This window comes from Leucopleurus acutus, assembly GCF_964270905.1.
Source record: "Leucopleurus acutus genome assembly, chromosome: 14".
Lineage (NCBI taxonomy): Eukaryota > Metazoa > Chordata > Mammalia > Artiodactyla > Delphinidae > Leucopleurus > Leucopleurus acutus.
This window is the reverse complement of record NC_139156.1, coordinates 54,942,490-54,964,222: the sequence shown is the minus strand read 5'-3', so window position 1 is coordinate 54,964,222 and position 21,733 is coordinate 54,942,490.

Sequence of the window (21,733 nt, the reverse complement as noted above, 5' to 3'; positions counted from 1 at the left end):
CCTGGCCCAGGTGACTTTCTCTCAGCACCTGTTCTGTGCAAGGCTCTGGGCTCATTGCTTGGGACACGCCATGGATCAGACAGAGGCTTAGGGATCTCAGCCGTTTCGTTGGCACGTAGATCCCTGTAGCTTGGAGGAGGGTGCCACTGACCTTGGCTGCGTGTGGCTGTGTGAGTGGAGTGGAGAAGGTGAGAAAAGGCTTCTTGCTGATTTCTAGGTTGCTTCAACAGCCCCTGTTTGGCATTTCAGCTCTTCCGTCACCTGTGGAATATTAAATTCCCTCTGTTTGAAATACCAGGAATGGTCTTGTCTCTCTGACTGGATGCTGACTGATACAGGTGTTTGAGGAGGGTAGAGCACAGGTGGCCCTAGGGGAAGGAGTAGCCGATGAGACGGTATGGTATACAGACTAGTATCCCCCCAAAGGTGTCCACGTCCTAATCTCTGGAACCTATGACTATGTTACCTCACAGAGCAAAAGGGACTCTATTATCCAGGATTATTCAGGAAAGTATTTTGGAGTATTTCAGTGGGCCTCATGTAAACACAGGGTCTTTATAAGACAGGGGCAGAAGAAGAGAGTCAGAGAGGGAGATGTGGTGATGGAAGCAGAGGTTGGAGTGACTGGATTGCTGGCTTCGACTGGGTGGAAGAAGCCATTAACCAAGGAATGCAAGCAGCCTCTAGATGCTGAAAAAGGCAAGAGTACAGATTCTTCCGTAGAGCCTCCAGAAGGAATGTAGTCCCACCAACACTTTGACTTTAACACGGTGAAAATCATTTCAGACTTCTGACCTCCAGAACAGCAAGGTAGTAGATTTATGTTGTGTTAAGCCAGTAGGTATGTGGTACCTTGTTATAGCAGCAATAGGAAACTAATACAGAGGGCCAGAGTTCAAGATGCTGTAAATCACGCAAAGGAGTTTTTGGATCTTGTTCTCTAGGGCTGAAGGCTTATTGCTGCTCAGGAGCCCACGTGTGCTAAGTTTATGAGCTCTGAAGTCAGGCTGCCTGGGTTTGAACACCCGCTTTGCCAATGACCAGCCTTGTTAGGCAGGGCTTTAACTTCTCAAAGCTGCAGTACTTACATCTCCAAAGCAGTGGTGTAGTCGTTCTTGTCTCATAGACATGTAAGGATCAAATGAGATGATGCGTGTAGGCTGTTTGGCACAGCACAGGTCACAAAAGCAATTGTTACTCTCACTTGCTTTGCAACTTTGGATAAGATGGTGTCTCGCTTGGAGTGAGCCTTGATCCCTACATCTGCCGAGAGGAGGTAATAGTAGGCCCCCTAGCCTCCACACCCTGCAGGAATAAGTGGATTTTGTGATATGATGAATTGGAGAGGGAGGTTACCTCTGTACACCCCTGCTGGCCTGGCTGGAGCTCTCTACCTTCCCATGGAGGGAGCAGGTGCCAGCTCGCCCTGCCGACCCAGTCCCTTCTGCCCCCAACTCTGCAGGCATTCCTGGATCCCTGTGCCCCTTAAGGGCTCTCCTGGTTCCTGCTCCCCTGCACTGTGCTCTAGGCGTAAGCTGTTTTAGTTACAAATGCCTTGAAATGCTACACCTTCCCTGCCCACCTGGACCGACCTCCCCAGGCCCAGCTGCCAGGTATTGATTTCTCCTTTAAATATTACTGCAGCCCAGGAGCATGTATGGATTAATTGACGAGGCTAGGCTTGTACCTGCACACTTCATTAACAGCTGCTACTAATTAGCAGAGTAGTCATTAAGAGACCTGCTGGGGTTTTGAGGATAATAGTATTATTTTTTTCCCATGACTCTTAAGCACACAATAAATTTTGGAGTGAAAGTCCATGATCCCAGGTTGGGATGGAAGTCATGGAGTGGTGTGTGCTCACGGCTTGCCCCTAAGAACACAACAGAAACTAGAAAATCACCATAGTGAGACCAGAGTCAGGAGGGCCTTAGAGTCGTCTCGTCTACCACATATGACTACTGTGCCTGGGAGAGGGGCCTCACTATCAAGGTCACACAGAGACAGAGAGGCAGAGCTGGGACAGGCAACCAGGGCTGCTGACTTTGCTCCAGGCCAGGGCTCTGTTTACTAACTGAGGACTCTGCTGCATGCATTTGGATAGCTTGATGGGGGAGGTTGGACCATGCACATAGCCATGTCCCCTGTTCCCCCTCCCCCAAACCCGAGGTGCTTTCCCCAAGATGGTGCTGCATTTCCTTTCCCAATTCTGGGCCTCCTCACATTTTGTCCACATCACTCTACCTTCCATCTCCTTGCTCCTGGAACCCCTTTCTCTGTCTTTAGCAGACTTATCTCCAAATGGGCAGGACTCAGCAGTTGGCCTGCAGTGGACCCTTTGGGTTATCCATGCTGATGGAAATACATAGTGAGTGGAATTAAGCCTGAAGTGTGTGCATTTGGACAACTTATTGACCCTCTTGGAATGTCATCCAGCAAGTGGGCTAATGTGTGTAGAGGGCCGAGCACAGGATGGGCATAGAGTGAGTGAGTGAGTCCTCAGTAGATGACAGCCATGTACCCTGGGCTCCTTAGGAAGATGCACCTGTGGCCCAATCATTGTGCTTTTCTCAAGCTGACTTGAATCACTCACTGAGCAAACATTGAGATGTTTTACAGCAAAGGAATAGAGCCTTGACTTATTATTTCCTTCTTGTTTTAGAGATAATGTTAATAATAATTCCAATCACTCACCTTCCCTGTAAGCTCGCTGTGTGTCAGGAGGTACTGTTCTAAGTGCTTTACATGGATTAATTTATTTTATCCTCTTGACGACCCTGCGAGGCAGGTGATTTAGTTATGTTTCCTATTTCGTAGAAGCGAAAATGAATGTACTAAACTTGCTCATGGTCGCCTAAGAAGGAGGTGGAGCTGAACCCGGCATCCTAGCCCCAAGTCCAAGCCCTTAGTCATGGAACTCCTCAGCCCCTTAGAGGGGTCGAGTTCCTGGCTTAGGGAACCCTCTGTCCCCCAGTGCATGCTGCCTGGGTGGCAGCTGAGTTTATGTCACGTGTCTGTATCCTCCAGACCTCAGCTGGTTGATCCAAGGTGGGCACTTGAAGCAAAGGCTTCCCTACACTGTATGCTTTGGGTTTTATGACTCAAAAGCCTAAGATGGGCCAATTTGACTCCTAACTGGTGGAGGTGTCAGAAAGAGGCTGAGCCTGGGAGGGGGAAGAGCTGATGAGCTACACTTAGGACTGGGGGCCAGTCATGGTCACCAGCTGTGAGTGGCTGGAGGGAGCTGGCCAGCCAAGAAGGAGGGCAGAGAGGTGCGTGGATGCGATGAGAGAGGCCCCTGGTCTTGGACGGGTGACGCACAGTGCTGGTTTCCATGGAGCTTGTTGCTCCTGGCCTTCTGTTTCGGGATCCTGGTGAGGACCTGCTTTATACTGAACTAGTCTCTCTCCCTGAGTCTCTCTTATTGAGCTAGTGCCCCTCTTTTCCTCATAAACAGGAGAACTCTAAGATGAACAATTCTCTTATCGGGTTTACAGGGTACTGATGATTCGAGGAGGGGCGCAACCGCATCTATGGTGTGCATCTCCTCCTGCACAAGGACAATATCCTAAAATGACATGACTGGGACTTTAAAGTAAAGGTCTCTGGAGACAGTGCTCAGCTGGAGATAAACATCCGTACTGGTCAGGGTGAGGACGGGCTGCTCTATCATGATAATGCAGTGGCATAAGGAGGATTGAAGTTCCTTCCTTTCTCACCTTACAGTGTAAGGTGAATGGCCCAGGTTGGCAGGGCAGCTCTGACCCAGTCATTCAGGGACTGGGGGGCTCCGACCCACTGCCCCACCCTCCCTGAGAGCCTTCTTGTGGTCTCGGTGGCAGGGGCTGCCATGCCTGGCTCTAGCCGGAGGTGGAAGAGAGCATGGAGGGGGCACCCCGATATCTTACATCACTTCCATTCCACTTCCACTGGTGACAGCTTAGCACATGGGCCCACCCAGCTGCAAGGGAGGCTGGGAAAGGGAATCCTGACCTGGGGTCAGCAAATGTTTGCTGTAGAGGGCCAGATAGGAAATATTTTCAGGTTTGAGAGCCATATTCTCTGTGTTGCAAGTACCTGACTCTGCCCTTGTATCTTGAAAGCAGCCGTTGGCAATATGCAAATGGATGGGCATGGCTATATCCCAATAAAACTTTATTCATGGACAGTAAAATTTGAATTTCATATAATTTTCATGTGTCATGAATATATTTTCTTTTTTCAACCATTTAGAAATGGAAAAACCATTTTTAGCTCATGGGCCATTCAAACATAGGCAGTGGTCTGATCTGGCCCGAGGGGCATAGTGTGCAGACACCCCTGGTCTGGATGGTGGCCTGGCCGTGTTTCTGTCAGGGGAGATTGAATTTTGGTGGAGAGTGAGTGGTCCCCACTACAATATCCACTCCAGGCTTTGCTAAGAGAGGGGCATTTTAGCAGAAGCAAGGTGTCCTCTGCCCCCTTCTCTGTATGAAGAGAAGAGTAGAGTTTGCTGGGTGGAAACAGCCATGCTGCTCTCCCCAAACTTGCCAGGAGCCAGGAGCAGAAGCAGCCATGCACGGAGAGGTTCATGATGTCAGAGGCTGTGGAGAGGGTTACAGTGTCACCTAAGGAGCTGGCAGCTGGCCTCCCCCAGTGCTGGAGGCCAGCTGGGATGAGGACACCAGTGGCCAGAGTTACACAGGATACTGCAGGTAGTATCCAGTTCCCCACCAAGGGGCAGCCAGTCGCTCACAAGCAGGGCACTCCCATTCTTGCTGCTGGGGCTCGTGGAAGCTATGCAGGAGGTGGCTTTGAACTGGACAGTGATACTCTTTAATCATTAGAAAGTGACTGCTACAGATATTAAATGGGACCAGGAAAATCATCAGCAAGGATGAAGATACTATTATTTGGCAAGTTTGTTTTCTTCCATCCCTCCCTCCCCTCCCTCAACTACCAGCTTGTGGGGTTGGGGCTTGCAGAGCAAAGCTGATAGCAGCTACTGAGAATCATTAGAATCATTCCGTGTTTGTACATCACTGAGTTCGTACCGTCAATCAAAATAGGTACATATATTTTTGACATCAAGTGCCAATTATTCTTTCTGTGCTGCAGAAAAATCAGAACCAAAGACAGAAACATTCACCCAAGGGTGTTAGATGTGGACTCAGACCAGCCCGGGTTTGAGTCCTGGTTCTATCAGATCCCATGTGACCTCCACTAGCCCTGTAACCCCTCTGGACCTCAGCCCCCTCATCTTTAAATGGAGGAGAATAACGCCTGTTGTGCAGGTGTGTTGGAAGAAATCCATTTCTAATGCGAAGTGTGCATTTGTTCAAATCAAAACGATGATTTTTTTTCTTCTCTCTCTGGACCTCAGGTTCCTCATTTATAAAATGCATGGGTGGACTGTGGTCCATTCTTGTCCTGACAATCAGTAATTATGTTGCCAGTGGACTTATGAGAAGGAGAAAGCTGTCCTTCAGAGGTGCTTCCTCCTGGTGGGAGGTTTTGAAGCTGAAGGAAGCAGCGGCTTGATCAGGAAACTCCTGCTTTCAGACCCTCCCTATCCTTCCTGGCACAGCTCAAGCCTGCGTCCTCCAGGAAGCCCTCCTGGATTCCTCCAGGCACAGGCCATCTCACCCTTTCTGAAAGACCCAAGTATTTGACCTTGACCTCCACCCCATTCTTTTTCCCCTACTTGCTGATTTGATGGTCGCAGACTCCCTATAACCACTTCTGTAACCCTGACCCTAACCCTAACCCTAACCCTGAAACCCTAACCCTACCACTGAGGTCTATGAATGGGTCCAGTGTGGAATTGTGAGCCTGAGGTGCTCTGTTGTGGGGCCAGCCTGGCAGGACTCAGGTATCTCACATTCCTACCAGGCAAAGGGGAGCTAAAGCACCCACATCCCCCAGCCAGGAGACCCAGTTGGTAGCCACAGGGGCCTGGGGCAATATCGAGAGGACAGAAACCAGCTGGCTCACAGACCATGCAGACAATCTATAGGCCTCATGACCCCCACTGGCTTCATGGAAGCAGGCGATGCAGCATCTCAGGTGGAGGTCCGCCCCTTCCTTCTATCACACTACCAATACCCATCCTGGGAGAGTGACCTTATCTGGGGACATGTGAGGATGCAAACTGGCCAGTGAGATGTATGTTGAAGATGCTGTTCCTTGTTGGTCTCATTGAACATCTAAACTTCTAGTAAGAATATAGCACACTGTGTTCTGTGACATCATTCGATTCATCTATTAATTCATTCAGCAATATGGTCGGCCCACCAGGTGCTGGGAAAACAGGGGCCAACAAGGCAGAAATAGTCTCTGGGATTGTGGAGTTTACAGATTGGGGGGAATCTACACAATTCAGCAAACAATTGCAGAAGTATTTGATGAGATTGCAGCCTGGGCTATGGAGTTGAAGGTGGCCAGACCATGGTAAGGTGGGGTGATGCAGGGCAGAGCACCTGGAATGTTCCAAGCTGAGGGACCACGGGTGTGAAAGAAGACGGATGAGAGGAGCAACATTAGTCTGGGAGCTGAAGGGAGACCCCTGTGTCTGGACAGCAAAGCATGGAGGGAGCAGGGGACAACGTAGTGCTACAGGGGGTAGGGGGACCCTAGACTCCAGGAGCCCTTAATGAGCATAATAACAGTGTTTGGACTTTAGTCTGAGGGCATGGGAAGCTCTGGAAGCTTTCTGGACAGTGGTACATGTGATGGGCTTTCATTTTAGAAGGATTCCTCTGGCTGTTGGGTGCAGGGTGCACTGATAAGAGGAGGATCGGGGAGAGGGGGGCAGTTGTAGTCACCTAGGTAAGGCGTGTGTGGCTAGAATAGGTAGAATGGAATGCAGTGGAAGAAGAGGAAGATGTGCTCAAGAGCTATAAGGAGGAAGAGCCAACAGGACTCGGATATGGGGGAGAGGGAGTAACAAGACGATTCCTAGGTCTCTGTTTTGAGCAATTGGATGGATGGTGGCGTCTTTAACTGAGATTGGGACACAGAGGGAAAAGCTGACTTTAGGAGGATGGATGTGTTATGAGATATCTGAGAGGCACCCAAGTGGATCTGGGGTTTAGGAATGAGTTCTGGGGCATCCATAAAAATAGGAAGTCATTGGCATGGAGACGGCCACTGACTCCCCTGGAGGGGTCAGATCCCTCCACAGGAGAGTGTAAAGGCCTGGAATGAGGCCTGGGAAATGGTTATCAACGCTCCATGGCCTCTGTCTATAGAGGAGACCAGTCCTCATTTATATAGCAATTTCACAGCTCCTTTGGTCAACCAGGGGGAAAGCAAAGACAGAACTGAGAGAGCAGTAGCAGGTGTAGATGGGCGAGGGCGGTCCTGGTGCCTCTTCCTTCTCCCCCTCGGCCTCAGGGCCTTTGCAACTGCTGAACTGATCCCTGGACCAGCTTTGCCCCACCTTTGGCCTGTCTGGCTCCTGATTCTTCAGGTCTACTTCAAATGACACCTCCTCAGAGAGGCCTTCCCCCACCGCCCCGCCCCAAACTGCGCTCCCCCAGGAGTCCCACCATGGCACTGGGCTCCATTTTCTTCACCGCTGGCGCTCTCTGAAATCCTTTCTGCGTCCCTGTGTGCATCTTCTTCCCGTTTCTCCTGACCAGAACCTAAGACCCCCGCGGGCAGGGACCTAGCCCTTGTGCTGCGGATGGCTGCTTCCCCAGCATTCTCCTCCGCTCCCCCGTCCCCTCTCTCCTGCTGGATCCCCAGGAGCAAATCCTGTGGGCTCCAGCTTTGAGGTCTCCCTGGGGATCGGTCTGTTTCCTGCCTCAGCCACCTCCCTCTGAACTCAGTGCATCAGCATGTCTTGCTTGCGTGATCTTTTTTCGGGAAAATAGTTATTTTTCATGAAAATGTAATTTATGAGGTAGTAGTTTTTTGTGATACATTGGTGTGTTCTCCTCTTTTTACTGAAGTATAGTTGATGTACTATATTATGTAAGTTACAGGTGTACAATATAGTGTGATTCACAATTTTTAAAGGTTATACTCCATTTATAGTTATTATAAAGTATTGGCTATATTCCTTGTGCTGTACAATATATCCTTGTAGCTTATTTTATACATAGTAGTCTGTACCTCTTACTCCCCTGCCCCTATATTGCCCCTCCCTGCTTCCCTCTCCCCACTGGTAACCACTAGTTGTTCTCTGTATCTGTGAGTCTGCTGCTTTTTTGTTATATTCACTAGTTTGTTGCATTTTTTAGATTTCACATGTAAGTGATATCATACAGTGTGTGTCTTTCTCTGTCTGACTTACTTTGGGTGACTTCTTTTTCTTCCCTCCACCCTTCCAGCGCAGTATCCACTTGCATCTACCTAAAATGGAAATCTGAGCCTGTGTCTCTTATACTTGAAACTCTTCAAACGGCTTCTGAAAATAAGTCCAGATGTGGTTGATATTTTCCAGAGGCCTCTATAGTCTAGTCCCTGCCTACCTTTCCAGTCTTCTCGACTGCTTTGCCCTGGACTCTTTGGTCCAGGCCTATGGGGCTCTCAGCATCTCCAAGGAACCACTCACTCTCTCTCACCTTGGTGCCTTTGCCTGGGCTCATCGGAACTCTATAAATACTTACTGAATGAATAAATGATAAATCCAGGAGAACAAAGGGGGAAAGAATACTCAGGAGTATTTCTCTCCCCTTAAGGGGAAGCCTGGCAGCATCTTTCATTTTCCTTGTGTCTCTCTCTCTTAAGCCTCAGACACTTCCCCTCTTCCTAGCTTTTGATGCCTGAACCTCAACCCAGTACCTCCAGTTGCTTCCAGGGCCCCAGCTACCCCAGGCAGCCTTAATTAATTGTAAAATTGATTAAGCAGCCCCCTTTGTTAGGCTGGACTGGTGTTTATTTGTATTTTCATATTATTATCCTTTTATACTTCTCTGGGCGTCCTCAGCTCTCTACTGACACCTTTTATTGGGGAAATGTTAATTTAAAAATCATCTATAATGCAGGTGTCACAAATCAAAGCTGTTCGGTAATGAGTTGCTCTTATGTCGTATAAAAACAATTAATTAAAACCCTTTCTGAGAGAGCGGTGCCAGCAGATTTATGTTTCCCAGTGTCTCCCCTCGACCTTCCTTTTTAAGGACCCTCATGCACTTGGCTGGCTTCTCTAGCAGGATGGTTTCCTCCCGTCTCTGCTCAGGAAATGGAGTCCCAGCCTGGTGGAGTGGGGAAGGCTCCAGGAGGGCGTCTGGTCCTTCCTCCTTGTATTTAGAGCACCAAGAGCGACTTTGCTGTGGTCATACAGCAGTTGAGTGGCAGCGCCAGGCTCAGAACAGCCTCTGCCGCCCGGGTCCTGTCCTGGTCATCTCTGCTGGCGCTTCTGCTGCCGTCCTCCTGACAAGGCTCACTGACCAGGGGACCACGAGCAGCTACGCTGCTGTTTTGCCACTGCTGGTCCAGTAAATGCCACTCGTTTCCCCATTGACAGACACGGTTACTTCGCAAATGCTTTCCGCTCTTTGCTAATCAATTCAGCACTTAGGAAATATAATCCAGGGTGTCTAAGCTCTGGTCTTGCCTCTGCTCTTGTTCCATCGTGTAAACATGGGTAAATCACTTCTCCTTGGTTGGGCATCAGTTTCTTCCTCTGCACAATGGGAACATTGATTTAGAACAGGAGTTGCACAGTGAAGTACCTCCAGGTGCCATGAACAAATAAGGCAGGGCTGATGGAATTTGTGAAAGACGGGAGAAGAGGATGCTCCTTCTGAAGGGGACGGCCTCTATCACCCCCAGATGTTTGCTGCATCTGGGAACTTGGGAACACAGACCCGATGTTGCTCTTTTTCACGAGACGCTGGAAATCCAGCTCAAGATTTTAAAATGTTGGCATGGGTGCCGGCCATTGGTTAATTTGCCCTCAGGTCCCCTCCTCGCCATTCTCCTGTTCTGCTCTGTATGCTGGGGGACTGGCCCCTTCAGGCTTCTGGGTGGGTTGCGTGGAGTCAGTGAGAGGCTCTGGTTGGAGATGGGCAGGTGAGAGGGTGGGAGGTAGGAGAAGCCAGGGTGTTTCCCCCATCTCTCTGACTCAGGCACCATCTCTGGCAATGCTCGTGTCTCTGTGACCTACCGGGGTTCCAGGTCGGCCAAGTCATCGTGGCCTCTGGGCCCTGGTCACCCTGCCTCCTGCCTTCCTTCGTCCAGAGCTGCTGCTAACCTCTGGGTTGTCTTACTCATCTTTCATCCCCTGTGTAACCGGTCCTTGAGTTAAGTTCCCTCTGCTTTAAATACCTAGAGTGGTTGATTGGCTGGACCCTGACTGAAACAGTTAAAAATTATTATTATTATTATCATTATTTAACACAGTGAAGGCTCGTCTGTGGGCTGGAGGGAGTCTGGGGAGCCCCAGTTTGGATAAACTGAATTTCAAGGTCATAACTTGGTTCAGGATTGACCCGAGAAATCAGACAATATTGGTCCCTGCACTTTAGAAGCTTCCAGTTTTAAGAGTGAGCAAAGACTCCGGGGCATCTGGATTCTGGCCCTTCCACCTCCACTAAAAAGCGGGCCTCTCCCTCTCCATGCTGGGGCCTCCTCTGGCTCTGCCCTGCCCAGCCTCTCCCTGGTTGGCGCCCCCTCCTGGCAACAGGTGGCACTGCTCTTGGGTGGCCTGCGAGGGCCTCGGGTGGCCTTGGAGCAGGCAGATGACTTTCTCACACGCTTGCCTCCCCTGCCTTCTCCAAAATCCAGGCCAAAGGGAGGGAGTGTGAGTCAGGACTAGAACCCGGGGCTCCTTCCAGCAGGGGGTGTGCCTACCATGTGCCACCCTCAGTGCCAGGGCTGGAGACACCCTCACTGAGAAGACCCAGCCCCGCCTTCGAGGAGCTGGGCACCCAGGCTGGCAGGTGAGCAGCATCCTGCCAGGCAAGTGTGGTGGGCTACCCCGGGGAGCCCCGGGGGGGAAAGCTGCCAGGCTCAGGAGCTCAGCCCCTGACTCCTGGACTGCTGTACCTTGCTGTGGAACATGCTTCCTTCCCACCTAACATTGTGTGACTTGGGGACTGTCCAACTCAAAATGAAGAGAAGCCAACCACGTGGCGAGCTGTCCCCTCCCCCTGCTGGCGGCGCCCCTCCCGCCGGCCCTCCCGCCCTCCCCTCCGAGTGGGGCTGTGAAGTGTCTAATCCAGGCTTTTATCTGGCATCCACAATTATAATGTCAAGATTGAATAATCTGCCTTTATCTCCCGGGTGACAGCCATGTAGAAACTTCAAAAGAAACAGTTTTGCTGGCATTTAACGGCGTTTGTTAATTACTATATCCCAAAGAAAATGAAATAAAGGAGGAAGAAAAATGATATTTCTCTGTGACAACTTTGTAAAAATAGCAGTGATGAAGCGGCACAGTTTAAGGGCTTTAACTATTCATGCAGCCGAGATGGGCCTCTAGCTGTCCGTGAGGGGTCCCAAGGGTGTCTGAGGATGCCCTGTGCACAGACTCCTTCACACACCACCTGCACTGTCCATGCCACTCTCACGACCCGCCTCACAAAGCCCCCCCCACAAGCACCCCATCCCCTCTACCCTCATACACACACAGCACACACTCCACACGTCGCCCCATAGCATCATCACATATGTTCACACTCAGTCCCCATGACACACCCCTCAAACTCAGCCCCATTCGTAGCCTCACATTCACATTCTTTCACAGACTCCCACCCATGCACACCCTCTTGTACACATGTCTCTCACATGCACACACACACACAGGTGAGTTTTCCTTCTTTCATTTGATTGTTTAGAAGCCTTCCACACCCACATTGCGCCAGGCTCTGTGCCGGGTGCTGGGAAACAGGCATGCAAGAGGTTCTGTGCTGGGTAGCAGGGAAGACAGGTGGGCGGACCATAGCCCGTCTTCTGCTTGTGCTCATGTTGCACTGCACTGATGTCCCGTGTGATGTGGGTGTGTGGGGACAGTGTGCTGGAGGACGTAAGAGCTCAGGCTCTGGGGCCAGACTGGCTGGTTTGAATCCTGGCACTCTTGTGCTATAGCTGTGTGACCTCGGGCAAGTCATTCAACCTCTATGTGCTGCAGTGTCCTTACCTGTAAACTGGGGATGAGGATAGGACATCTTGTTCAGGGCCCTGTGAGGATGGAATGCAGTAATACAGGTAAAGTGTTGCCCAAATGCTAGCTGTCATTTAGGGTCATGCAGAGCGGCTGACTCTACCTGCAGGGAAGTGGCCTGGCATTTGGGGGAGGCTTCATGGAGGAGGTGATATCTGAGGTTGGGGCCTTGAAGTTTGGATGAAAAGAGGGAGAACGCATCCCAGGCAGAGAAGACAGCATGGGAACAGGTTTAGAGGCACGGTGGGCATGCGCGTCCCATGAATGCTGCATGTTTGGTGTGATTGGATGCTGCACGTGTAGTGTGAGGCTTGGGTGGGAGAAGATTCTGGAAAGGTAGGCAGGTCCTGATGGTGACAGACCCTGTGTTTCATTCTCAGGGGTGGGTTTCCCTGTAGAAGCTGAGGCTGCAGCTGAGTCATGTCATCAGAAGAGAGGAAGGCCAGGGACAATCAGGGTGCAGGGTGGGCTGGCCTGGGTGGGCCTGAGGGCAGGAGAACCAGAGAGGAGGCTGGTCTCCCACCACCACGTGCTCCCACACACACGACACACACAGTCACTCATACACAGTCACACGTGAACACACCTGCACACATGCTTAGTTACACACGCGCGTGCGCGCGCACACACACACACACTTTCTTTTACTCTTGTCTCCCAAACCGAATATGTAAATGAATATTTTAAGTCCAATTTCATTTCTCTGCAGTGGCTCTTTTTTTTTTTTTAATTTTAATTTTTTTTGCAGTGGCTCTTGACTCCTTAATTACCTGGCGGTGGGTTGGCAGAGATGCACTAATGGCAGAAACTGCCAAAATAAGCCTCCAAGGGCTTTGCTCTGTGATGTGTGCTCCTGTGTGATCCTGAGGGGGCGCCTTGGAGGCAGAGGGCTGCGCTGGTCATGGCCCTAGGCAGGTGGGGTCGGGAGACCTGGCATCTGGTTCTGGCCTTAGTCTCTCCAGCTGTAAAATGGGAGAGCTGAACACATTCTCCAAGGGTCTGTCTAGTGATATTATTCTAGGATCTTCTCGAGGGTAAACCAACACATTGTGCACTAGAGAGATGCCCACACTCATTTCAAGGCAAAAAGAGGAAACGTTTTTGGAGGAAAGTCTACTGAGTGCCAAACCCAGTGCCAGGAGCCTCAGGGTATTTAAACCTGAGTTAGAAGACAGACCAGGAAGTCGGCATCCTGCTCGCTCCTGACCCTGGCCCTCCAAGGAGAGTAGGGGGCCCTGGAGTACAGAGATTGTCTCAGAAGAGATGCTGGGGTCTCCAAGCACCAGGCAAGGAGGAGGTGGCTTTCTGTTTGGGGAGGGGGCAGTGTGTGAGGACTGGCTAGGCCTTTGGGGGCAGGGACGGTGGGTGTTCCAGGCAGGGGCACAGCCAGAGACCAAGAGGAGGCTTAGGGTGGGCTGGGGGTGGGTCTCACTGTCACAGAGAAATGGGGGACCTGCAGCAGATATTTGGAGGCCTCCACCTTGGTTTTCTTTAGCTTCAAGGAACAGAGACACATCCCAAGTGGCCTCATCGGAGGCAGGGAGGTCCAGGAAGGCTCCGTGGGCTGTCTTCGGGGCCCCAGGGAGGTGGGGGCAGCGGGCCATCAGGAGCAGCTGGACCAGTACTGGCCAGTCTTGCGCTCAGGCTCACCTCTGGGTTGCTCTGGACGAGTCCCACCTGTCACCCCTGGTTTGCTCTCCTTCCTTCCTGATGCTAGAAGTGGCACCGACCTCAGCTTGCCACCACCTGGACCAAGCGCCCAGAGCTCTCTGGCCCCATTCCTGGGTTCTCTGGGGAGAGAGCCTGATGGGGCCTGCCTGGTCTAATCAGGTCTGGCTAAGTGGTGGGGTCCCAGCCCTCACAGGACTGTGGTGCCGAGCAGGGCTCGGAGGAGGGGGCATGGCTGGCAGCTGCCTCTCCATTGCTCGGGCATTGAGGGCTGGGGAAGGCAGTACTCCTGTCGGAAGGCCACGGGGAGGGGGCCCAGGGCAGGTGGAATCCGCGGTGTTTTAGGAAGGCTGCCCTGCTCTAGAATCATAAGCAGGCTGGCCAGGAGTGGGAATGCAAGGAGGATTTCCCAGACTTGGGAGATGGAAAACAGAACCTGTTCCCTTAGGCCTGATGCCTAAGGGAACAGGACCTCCCCTGGGGGAGGTCCTCTCCAGTGAGGAGAAGCAGGGGGTGTTTCCTGGCACTCGTGGGTCAGGTCTTGGCTCACAAAGGCAGGTGGACGGACAAAGACGGTGACTTTCCACGCCTAGAGGGTGGGAGCCTGGGACAGGAAGGTTGATGGTTAGACTAGGAGGTGACCCTATTGGCATGGGGAGGGGCTGGGCAGGCACATGGAAACCCACCATGTCTGTCTACCTTCCTGCCCAGGAACCGGGCTTTACCCCGCTGGGGATGTTTTGGAAGCATGGAACCTAGAATCGAAGGAGCCAAAGGGGAGAGGTGCCTGTCTAACGAGAGGTGACTTGAATTCTGCTGGTTTTCAAACATTCCTAAGCAGCAGGAGCCTCCAGTCAAATGAGCCCTGCGTGGAGCTTCGACATATAAAGTATAAAGCAGGAAGCCCTGGCATTGCTCGGGGTGGGGTCCTGGAGGCCTATTCAGGACCGTCGCAGAGGCTAGGAAGGGTGCCCCCTGGAGTTGTGCAGGGCACAGTCTGCACTGTCACACATGCTGGCCCGAGTGCCACTGCTGGTCCCTCCCTTGTCCCCAGGCCACCCCCTAACAGCTTACTGAAACTCCTCTCCAGGAGGAGGCAAAGAGAAGGACACCAGCTTGGCCACGGGCATCCCAAGATATTGGTGGGCAAATTGGGTTCCACCCAAGAAAGAGCTAGGTTGAAGTGACTGACTTTGAAGTCCGGACAGAGACACAGGCTTTGGATTGCGTTGCACTGATGTATAGAGGAGGTGTGGTGTGACACTGATGGGTCTGGGGCACAGCATCACAGCGAGGGGCTCCCCCTGCCCTCTCTGTACCCCTGGACATTTCCAGTGTGGACAGCCCCCTCTCCAGGTTGCTGATCCCAGGGTTTGGGAGTCCTCAAAGCCCCGAGTCTCCTGGACGTTCTAGCCATCATCTTCCTCCTGCCCTAGCTAAGCCCCCTCATCCCCAGGGCCCTGTGCAAGGTGGTGGGGAGGGAGCTAGGGCTGTTCACTCCCCCCCCCCCCCCCAGTGAGCACTGCCAGGCCTGATGGGGAGCACTGGCCCTGGATCCAATCTCAGCCAGGTCTGGGCGCCCCCCTCCGCTGCCCCTCCCACCCACTAGTCATTAGTCTCCCCCGCTGCAGGTAGAGTGACAGGCCAGATCAGGAGCTCCTGAAAAGGCCTTTGTTTTATCGCCTTCAGTTCAGATGCTTCAGAGCACTAGCAGGCCATATTTTAATCTCAGGTCTTTGCAAACAAAATCGTTAAAAGCAGATGGCTGTGAAGACTGCCATGAATATTAATAGATATTGAAAAAAAAGGTCCCTTAATCTTTCCATAAATCTTCTTCGAGGAGGTGGGGGAGGATTCAGAGGAGATGAGGGCTGCAGCATAGCTGTAGGTACCCCAGCCCTTCCTATCCCGGCTTGATCCTAACAGCTGGGCAATTAGCGTGAGGGTTAGTGTGTCTAGCCCAGCACTGGGCACAGAGATGGCCCTGGAGCAGCAGCCCTGGGCTCGTCATCTCCTGTCTTCCCTTCCCCTTCCCCTGTGGAGCTGGGGGGTGAGGCCCACCTCCACCCAGCACCCTGATTCCTGTGGAGGCCAACTGGGATGGGTTCTATTCCTCTGACCCTCCATGTAAGGCTGCCAGTCTTTGCTGACCTCCCACTATGTGCCAATTTCTATGCACGCCAGTCTCACATCACCCTTTTGAGGTAGGATTATCATCCTCATTTCACAGATTAGGAAAGAGACTCAGAAAATGGAAACTGCTGGTTCCAGATCACTGGGTTAGTGAATGGAATGTAAGAGATTTGAACCCAGATCTGTTTGACCTTGAAAGCCTGTGTGTTGAGAATCTTCTGGGACCACCTCGTCCCTCCGGCCACAGTGTCAGTCTTTTCTGTACACATGCTTTTGTACAGGACATTTTACTATTCACAGTTCATTCATTTGGATTATACATTTTCCAATCTTTTTAGTTTTCTTTTAAAATGCAAACACCCTTGGGAAAGGTAACTTATTAAACTGCTGAGAACCATTAAAAGCTGCTCAGCCACATAATCCAGGACATGAGGTGAAGTCTTCTTAGTTCAGCCATTTCCTGGCTCTGTGACCTTGAGCCCGCATTTAATTCCATGGAGACCATTCTCTCTGGAAAAAATGGGAATAATGAAATAATAGACTGGACTGGCAAGAATTTGAGGAGATCAAAGATAGGAAGACACTTTGAAAACCACATACCATGGTACACCTGCAGAAGAGTATTGTTTTCATTGCTGTCCAAACACCTTATTCCTTTCGGGGACCACTTTCATGACAGGAGGGAATAAATAATCGTGGGTAGCAAGGCTGATGACACCTGGGGCGGGGGCCTGTGCCCTGCTGGGGAGTGGCAGAGGGTGGCAGGAAGGGAAACAGCTGCTCCACAGAGCCCGTGACATTGATCTCAACATTTCTTTTTTTGGCCAGTGGCTTGCTTTGCTTTATGCTTCTAATCTAATTCGGTCAGCCTTTCTTCCTCCTTTCCCCTCCCTCACTCCTTCCCCCCACTTCCTTCCTCTTCCCTCTTCTGCTCTCTTCTTCCTTCCTTTCCTCTCTCTCTCTCTCTGCCAAGAAATATTTTCTATCTACAAACAATAAATGCTGGAGAGGGTGTAGAGAAAAGGGAACCCTCTTGCACTGTTGGTGGCCATGTAAATTGATACAGCCACTATGGAGAACAGTATGGAGGTTCCTTAAAAAACTAAAAATAGAACTACTGTATGACCCAGCAATCCCACTCCTGAGCATATACCCTGAGAAAACCATAATTCAAAAAGAGTCATGTACCACAATGTTCATTGCAGCTCTATTTACAATAGCCAGGACATGGAAGCAACTTAGGTGTCCATCGACAGATGAGTGGATAAAGAAGATGTGGCACGTATATACAATGGAATATTACTCAGCCATAAAAAGGAACAAAACTGAGTTATTTGTAGTGAGGTGGATGGACCTAGAGTCTGTCATACAGAGTGAAGTAAGTCAGAGAAAAACAAATACCATATGCTAACACATATATATGGAATCTAAAAAAAAAAAAAGGTCCTGATAAACCTAAGGGTAGGACAGGAATAAAGATTCAGACGTAGAGAATGGACTTGACACAGGGAGGGGGAAGGGTAAGCTGGGACAAAGTGAGAGAGTAGCATGGACATACATACACTACCAAATGTAAAATAGATAGCTAGTGGGAAGCAGCCACATACCACAGGAGATCAGCTCGGTGCTTTGTGTCCACCTAGAGGGGTGGGATAGGGAGGGTGGGAGGAAGATGCAAGACGGAGGGGATATGGGGATATATGTATACGTATAACAGATTCACTTTGTTATAAAGCAGAAACTAACACACTATTGTAAAGCAGTTATACTCCAATAAAGATGTTAAAAATTTTCTTTTTTTCTGACCACTTGTTAACGTTCTAGGGGTGGGGATTCAATAGTGAACACAGTGGTATGGCCCCTGCCCTAAACAAATAAACAGCTAAACGAAATACTTATAAACTGGATCAGCACTCTGAGGGAACAGACACAGGACTAAGCTAAGAAATTATCAAGGGCACCCATTTTAAATAGGGCGAGGCCTCTCTGTTCTCCTAAACTGGCTTCAACAAAGCTTGAGGAAGTATGTTGGCCTGGCAGCCCTTTTGACCAATGCTGGAAAGTCAGCTCTCACCTGTGCTCCTTCCCTAACCAAGCAATAGCCAAGACTCCACCCACCAGACCACGCCCCTCTCCTGGCCCCTCCCCAGGCCTGGCACCGCCCCTAGCTGGGTCCTGCCCACAAATGCCCTCTTTTTATGGGATAGTGTGGCGGAGTCTCTGCTCGGAGGGGCGGTTTTAAGCAAATCCTACGGGCTGAGGCGAGGAGAGTGGTGTTGCAGGGGTATGAGGGACTCACTGCGCTCTCTGGCGCCAAGTTTTCATGCACAGGGTTTTTTTAGGGCGGAAGCGCAGCGTCTAGTTTTGAGAGAAACCTCAGATATGGAAGAAGAAATCCATCACTCCAGTTCCGTTAAACTGTTGCCATTCCAAATGCAAGGAGTCCTTGGAGCCTGAGTACAAAGAGGCAGAAGCTTGTCATGTTTCAACAAACATACTTTATTATACTGTATAATTTAAGGTATCATTTTATTCAAGTGACATTCAAACGTGTGAAAAAACGATCGCATATGCCATAGCCATTAATGAAATCATTACGTACGAATGGTTACGCTTTACCAAGTCATTCATTAAAAGTAAATTAATGAGGGGGACAGCATTAAAATTTTTTGCAATCTTTACCAAGTCCAGCCTAACCCACTTTTATAAATATTCATCAACAAAAACGTGCCTCAAGAACTCACCCAGTAAATTAAATTCTCATCTTGAAGTGTTTTGCTTCTATTAATGGCATTGGCCCGTGGTACTTTCTTTGATTTGTTTTCCGGAACTTTGGGATATATTGTACGGAAATAATGACAAACTCTGAGTAATCGCTGATAATTAGGCCAAATCTATTATTCCCATGGTATTTACATTTTGATTACTATTTTCCCCCCAAAGGCAACATCTTGAATCTATTCTAATACAAAGGCAAAATAGTATCTGAGATTTTCAGGGCTGGAAGAAAATTCAGAAATTAACTAGTCCAGCTCTTATCTGATGTTTGAATCTCCTGTCAACACCTTTGCCAGATGGCCCTTGGCTTCTGCTTAAATACCTCCAGTGCTGGGGAACTCATTACCACTTCAGTGTCCCATTCCATTCTTGGTAGATCAGAAATCCATTCCTTGGATTTCTGGCTCATGGCCGCCTTCCTCCAACTTCAAAGCTAGCAAAATTGGGCTGATTTCCTCCCAGATTGGATTTACAATATTATCCCGTAAAGTGGTCAGACTAGTGGCCTCAAAGCAACCTCAAAGGGAAATGATCATCCCAAATTTCTTCTGTCCCCTTACCAGCCCACGGTGCTTGTAGTGCACTGTGAAATCACATTATTTTTTCAGGTAATGTAACTATCTGGGAAAGAGTCTAATTTTCATTGCATCGTACTTCGAGGACTAAAAGCATTAATTTGTGAGATGTAAACAGTTAAAACCATCCCCAGTTTTGGTAACCCTGTTTTGACATTTTAAGACATTGTATTAGGAGAGCCAAAACGTGAGGATAGCAGGATCCTCCCTTTATCCCCAAGAAGTCCTGACAGGTGCCTGCACCCACCCTGTGAATTTACTGGCTCAGTTTTCTGCTGTACCTTCTAGTCTGTATTTACTCCACAGTAGGTGAGAGCACAGACTCTGGAACCAGACTGCCTGGGTTCAAGTCTAGCTGGGTGACTGGGTGGCTCTTGGCCAGTTTCTTACCCTTGCTGTGCCTCCTCTTCTCCATCTGTAAAACGGGGGCTAATACAAACTCTCACGTCGTTAGAGGTTGTGAGCACTAACAAAGCATCCTAGGTCAAGTGCCTGGTATCAGGCTGTGCTCTAAAGCTTTCCCTGTCATGGGCGGGGGCAGGGACCTTGTCTGTCTTTGGCTTCAGTGCAGCCCCTGGTCCAGAGCATGGTGTCCGCAAATGCCCGCTGCAGCTCTACTGACCAAGTAGCCCAGACCCCCTGGTCCAGAAAGCCTGCCCACGCAGACCACGTGCATCACCCTCCACGGCCTCTCCTGGATGCTGGGAGCATCTGCGGGGATGTCTGTAAACAAGTAGAGGCCTATTACCAGCTGGCATTTTCCTCCCTCTGCAGACACAAACCATCAGATAAGGCTGCTCCCATTTTGCTCCTGCCCTTGGAAAGGCATGGCATCGGGGTGATCAAATAAGATTTTCCCACTGTCAGTGTGCTATCTGTGGCTCTATTTAGTTTTATTTTTCACAGAGCAACAGCTTCTTAAGGAAGAAGTCTTTCTCTCTTGTTTAGCAAAGAGCTGAAAGACAGCCAGGCTCTTCTCCAGGTAAAGTGGTTGATCCCACTCCTGATACAGAGAGCGCTGTTACTGCCCCAGTGCAGAGACTCCTCTTGGGGAGGGGAGAGGAGATCACACAGTGGCAAATTTAGGTTTTCCTCCTTTAATGAAGAGGCCTTCCAAGGGTAATTAGTGCTGATTATCCTCTACATGAGGAGTCAGTTGAGAAGGCAGCATAATGCTGTGTAGAGAACCTCTGGGGGGTGGGGGGGTGGCACAGAGAGGTTAAGTAACTTGCTCAAGGTCACACAGCTGAGGTGTGTGGGAGCAGCATCTGAGGCTGGTTGAGAGCAGTAGAATTAGCACGTTGACTGTGAGGAGTGTGGAGGGGGGTGAATTGCAGTGCAGAGTCAGTGTCTCCCAGGCGTTTTGCTGGTACAAAGCTTAGGGAAGCAGGTGTGTGTTGGTGGGACTGGAGGGCCAGGTGGGCAGGCAGGGAAGTGACTTTTACAGTCTGACTGGCTCATTCCAAAGACAGTCCTTCACTCAAATGCAGGTGCTTTGAGACCTGGAGAGAGGTACCTCCCACTCCCCCACACCAGGTAGGTGACAGAGAGACTCACTCAGCCACACAAAGAAAGAGATAAATACAGAGACAAGAAAGCACAAAAATGAAAGCTGAGGGCAATCCAGAATGCACAGAGAGCCACCAGGGACAACCGAGAGGGTCGTTCCCAAACATCCACAGAGATGCAAGCCAGAGACAAACACCCCGAGACAGACAGAGCCCGAGAGATCTGTCTGGACTTAGAGAGACAGGCCAGAGAGATGCATTCAGAGACCCAAGGAGGCAGAGACACAGAGGGGACATTAACACATGGCTCTGGAGGAGTGAAGACTGTGGGATTGGGAGAGAGACAGAGCCAGCCATACACACCTGAGAGTCTCTCCCCTAGTCCCAGGCATCGGGCCAAAGAGCAGAGAAAGTCAGATGCAGACCTGGCAGGCTCTCAGCTAGAGTCGCCTGATGCTCAGTGGCCACATGGCTCGCTCAGGGCCAGTGAGTCTTGGCTGCCGAGAGGGTGCTGTGGTGAAGTTGTTCCTTTTCTCTGCATGCCCGGCAGGTGCTCAGAGCCCAGCCCAAGGTGGGCAGTACGGACCTGTATCCGCCTGCCCAGGGCCATTTAATGGAGGCCCAGAAGTGTAAGGGGAGGTGGTGATGCTCACCGTCAGGGAGTTCCCAGCCACCTCCCCGTCCACTCGCTTGAGTTTGGCTTGCAGGGAACAGACAGCCTAGCCGGTTGCGCCAGCTTCTGGCTGCACAGCCTGCTGTTGCTCTGGCCTGTCCCTAAATCTGCCCCAAGAGGGAGACTGGGGCATGAGTGGGGAGCTGTATATTTAAGAGATACCACACAGGTGCACCAGACATACCAGGGCGGGCACAATTCCCTGCAGAAGTGAACTGGGCTGAGGTAATAGGCTCCAGATAACTGTTCATCTGAAGGTATAACCTGTTTAAAAATGAACCTTAGCTGGCCTGGCCTCAGTTTG